Below are 4,553 nucleotides of genomic sequence, written 5' to 3'. Positions count from 1 at the left end.
CAGAAAACACAATTACAGAAAATAGAAAGTAGAAAATGGAAGAACAGCAGATAACTAACTTACTTGTTAAAAACACTTGTGTGAGTGAACTGCTCAGAGGCATTGCATTCACCACTTCAGGAACTCTAACGTCAAAGTAATTTAAACTGTAAGTGCATTCGTCACTGGACTGAAGCAGCGAATTCCAGGAGACTTGTATGCTTCCAGTTGTCCTGACTTCAGTATTTAAATTTGTTGGACAAGCACATGAACCTGAGAGAAATTAAAATTAGAGTGCACTTGAACATTTCTATGAAACAGAACATACAATCTCAAACAAAAAATAAACAGAAAAAAGCAGTGAAAAGATTTTTCCACAAAAGTCCACCTGTCTTTTACCATAGAACTGGTTTTATACCATTAAAATGATTAAACTTTCCAGCCACAGTTTACCATTTCAAATCGAGAAACAGTCCAATCTTTTAAAAAAGTAATAAACAAACATAATTAGTTCAATGCAGTAAACCTGTTCTTGCGCTGTTACAGTATATCTGTAAGATGGACTCAGCTATGCTGCACTGAATCCTCTGTCTCCACAACATTATTTTTCTGGTCTGGAGCTCTTCAAGCTCCTACTAGTGTCTTTCCATTCTGCATTCTTCTCTGTATTTGTGTTTCAGTTTTATTGCCATGGAATAAGTGTTTGGTAACAGATGGCTGAATGTTTCATTCTAATAATTTACTGTAATTCTGCACGTTCTCTACAGCATCATGTGATACTGTTTACTGTCAAAGCAGTCATATAAAATTAATACTATTTGTTCAATACATTGGAAACAACAAAGTTGTAGGAGCAAACCCTACAACGGACACTGTTTGTGACATTAACTACGAATGAGGTACTGAAAATGCCTGGGCATAAACTGAAGGCAATCATAAACTGTTGTCACAGACGTGCATTGGAGTATCTCCTCACGGCCTCGATCGAGGTATGTGATAACCCATCAGGGCGAGAGGGGGCGCTGTTACTAACATCCCCTTCTCTCCCCTAGCTCTGATAAACCGCCCTGTTAGGACACTTAGCCCCGCCCTTTCTGGTTAGTCAGCTATAAGAAGCCCAGCTGCCCAGAAGGAGGCATTTTTTACAATCAGAGCGACCTGCCAGATGGAGCTCCAGTGAAACGACTCTTATTTCTGTGGCTAAGAGACAAATAGCTTTTGCTTATATTTCACCTAAGGGCTGACTGCACAACACCAAGAGGTGATTCTTTTGTTAGATTTTTATTCAGTTAAATGAGATGACCCAGTTGGTGTCCCAACTTTTATGCTTCTGCGACCCGTCATTCCTGTACACACTGAAAATATTAAATGACCTACATACATAAGATTGCCTGCCTTTCTTTCTTTCTTTCTTTCACAGCTCTAGGCTTTCTAAAAACTTCCTGAAAATGAATCCCAAACAGATTGAGAAGCAAAGTTAGTTCTGATGGTTTAGGATAAGAGATCTAAAGAATGAAGAAGAAATAAAAGGACTGTATTTGTTTGATCTTGAAATGAAGAGTGATTTTACAGGAGTTTTAAATTATAACTAATTGGACTTAAATTGCTATTCTTTAACAAAATTTCACATACAGCATGGATACTAAATATTTTTAGCGCTGTATTGATTATTTATTAATGACCACTAAAAACTACAATAATGTAGACATTAACAATACTATGCTATTTTATTTGTTGAGTGTTTCATTGATTTTTTTTTAGCAACAATCCTGGAGCATACAAGCTGGATAGTAATTATACTGATCAAATACAAACAAATGCAGTATATGGTCACAAGAAAAATGTACATTTAAAAAGGCTATATTCAATTATTTGCCGAACTGGCCTAATTCACATTCATGAACACAGAGAACCAGAGTCTGTCTAAAGCGCGGACCTCAAGGCAGGCCCCAGTCCATCACCAGCCACACTTACTCACACAGTCACACGGCCCCAATTTAGAGTCATCAATAAGGAAAAGATGAGGGTTGTCTTTGGAATGTGGGAGAGCATGTAATGTGAGAAAACGCACAAAAAACACGCAAAATCCACACAGACAAAAAATAATCTGCTATTGTTGTGCTGAGAACTAAAGGGCACACCACAAGGGCAGAGAAAATAGGTTCAGGAGAACAGCGGGAGTCAAACACCTAAGGGACAAGTCTAAATATTATTATCAGACCCAAACTTAGAATAAAGAATGAGGTCAAAAACAATGCAAACGTTTGAAAAAAAAAAAAAAAAAAAGATTAAAAAAATATATTTATGACTGAAACGTTTAGGGTTTGTTTAGTTTATCACAAACACTGATAAGAAAAAGGTCAAAGCCACCATCTTTTATACATGGTTACTCATGACATCATGTAGCATTGATGTTACTACACAGAAACTTCATAGCAACTCAAATGCAAAACAACAGAAAATGGCAACGTTAATGAAATTCAAACTTGTGATTGCGGGGGGATGCAAAAGTAATAACACTTTTAATATAGGTAATTGCCTTAAACTTAATGGCAAAAATGAATTCAGTGAAAATAAAAGGACAGCATACACATGTGCCATGCGTGGTAGCTGGGATCTGAACCCCATTACTGTCTCTAGGTTAAATAACAAGTACAAACAAAAATAAATCTGCCTATAATGTTACTTATTACCAATTTAGTATGCGTCAGTTGGAGTACCGTCACATACTGGTGATTTATTAGCCATTGGTGTTCCAAATGTGAGTCACAGACAGCAGAGGCCTAATGATAAGCACTCCACATCTCCACATTCAAGTCTTTGAGCCAGTCACCTTGTGGAGTGTTGGCACATTCTGCCCATATCTATATATATGCTCCAGTTTCTTCCCCTATCCCAAACAGTTAACTGATGACTCTAACTTGTTCCAGCACAAGTGAATATTGGTGTGTAAGTCTTGTATGCTGTGTTGCTGGGATAGCAATCATCTCCCTGTGACCCTGATTTGGAGTAAGCTGGCTCAGAAAATGGATGAATGAATGGCTGCACCCTAGTGACCCTTCACCATTCAAATGGAAAATGCAGCAGCACATCATATTGCATCTTTTATTTTGAGGTACCCACACTGTCATTACCCAGTACCGTCTCTGCTTATCTTCAGTGTTAGAGAGACCAAAGTCTTTATGTAACTATAGTGTGGGTATATATTTCTCTTTCTTATTCCACACTTTATTGTGTGCTTACCTGTATTGTCTCTTTAATGTAAGTACTGTACCTGCTATCAACAGCTAGCTAACTCTGTAAATACTACTGACTAGTATTAGTGTAAGTACAATGTGACAGGAGGCCCGTTTATTAAAGTGCTGCCAAAAATGCACCCTAAATCCTGAGTAAGAATTCAAATGTTACAAAGATGAATATAGTTGTATATGTAACACAAACCCATGTGACATGAATGACAAGTTGGGTTGGAGCTAAAAGGTACATCTTGTAGAAAGAGAACTGAGGATCATAGAGTACTAATCTTATTTCCAAAAACAGGACATGCAGGTATTTGTAAAAGATAACTTTTACTTACCATATATGAAAACAGAAAATGGAGGCATTGGTGAGCCATCTGTGTTGACTTGGATCATGACAGTGCATAAAGATGATCTATTAAGACCTGGAAAATTATAAGGACTTGGTCTGTGAAAATTACCAATGGCTGCTTCAAACATTTAAGTGTGTTTAAATGACAAACAAGGGCCGCTGCTTTCTTTGATTTGGGTATTTGCAGAGTTTTCAATGGTGCCCTTTGAACTTTCATTTACTAATCATTTGTTGTAAATGACATTACTGTACTTTAGAAAACTGGCATATTTGTACCCTGGATCCCCCTTGTAAGGAACATGCATTTTAACAGGAGCTATCGATGCAAACTGCTAAATAATGTTTCCTTAATTGATTAATTAATTAAATAAATAAATAAATAAATAAATCACAGAGTGTACCCCTGGGCCCTTGAACAACAATGTTGGCTAGTGTGACCCTCACCTGTCAGAAGTATTGAGCTTTCACTTGCAGGGACAGTGAGGCTGAACTGCTCATTGGAACATCTCCACCGGACATTGTAACTCAGGACTTGAAATCCAAACACAGTCATAGGAACCCAGGAAAGAAGCGCACTAGAGCCAACTGTCCACAGTTTCATGTTACTCAAAGTAAACTGTGGAGCTGTAAGTAAAAAAAAAATGCATGTTATTTTGTTCTACTCTAAAAAGCATAGGATCGGTGACAGCTTCATTTGGAACAATAAATCTATCAGAGAGTCAACTTGAAGACAGAACCTGCCAGTTGTGGATTCAACACAGGAAACAACCCTGACGGAGACTCCATTTCATCTACAGACACTCAAACACTATCAGTCATAACAGGCATATTCAGAGGCTCCAGACAAAGATTTAAGTTTTTGGAATGTGGAAGGAAGAGAGAATGCCTTTAGAAATTCAGTATGTGCAGAACACTGTCCACTGTGCCACATTTAATTATTTGTGAAGGTACACAATATTGCTTAGCTAGAAGAACTCTGTCAG

At 37.5% G+C, this 4,553-nt stretch overlaps 1 long non-coding RNA gene across 1 annotated transcript; it reads right to left on the bottom strand.

Moving 5' to 3' along the window:
• Positions 1–219: 219 nt before the first annotated feature.
• On the bottom strand, positions 220–4,137 carry LOC120533682. Its single transcript, XR_005634597.1, has 3 exons — positions 4,015–4,137; positions 3,557–3,643; positions 220–252 (listed from the first exon to the last, which is right to left on the bottom strand). It is a non-coding gene; the product is annotated as an uncharacterized LOC120533682 (long non-coding RNA).
• Positions 4,138–4,553: the final 416 nt, after the last annotated feature.

The sequence above is a fragment of the Polypterus senegalus genome, chromosome 8, assembly GCF_016835505.1.
Source record: "Polypterus senegalus isolate Bchr_013 chromosome 8, ASM1683550v1, whole genome shotgun sequence".
NCBI classification, from domain to species: Eukaryota; Metazoa; Chordata; class Cladistia; order Polypteriformes; family Polypteridae; genus Polypterus; species Polypterus senegalus.
The sequence above is the reverse complement of the archived record's forward strand: the minus strand, read 5'-3'. Positions and strand labels throughout refer to the sequence as shown.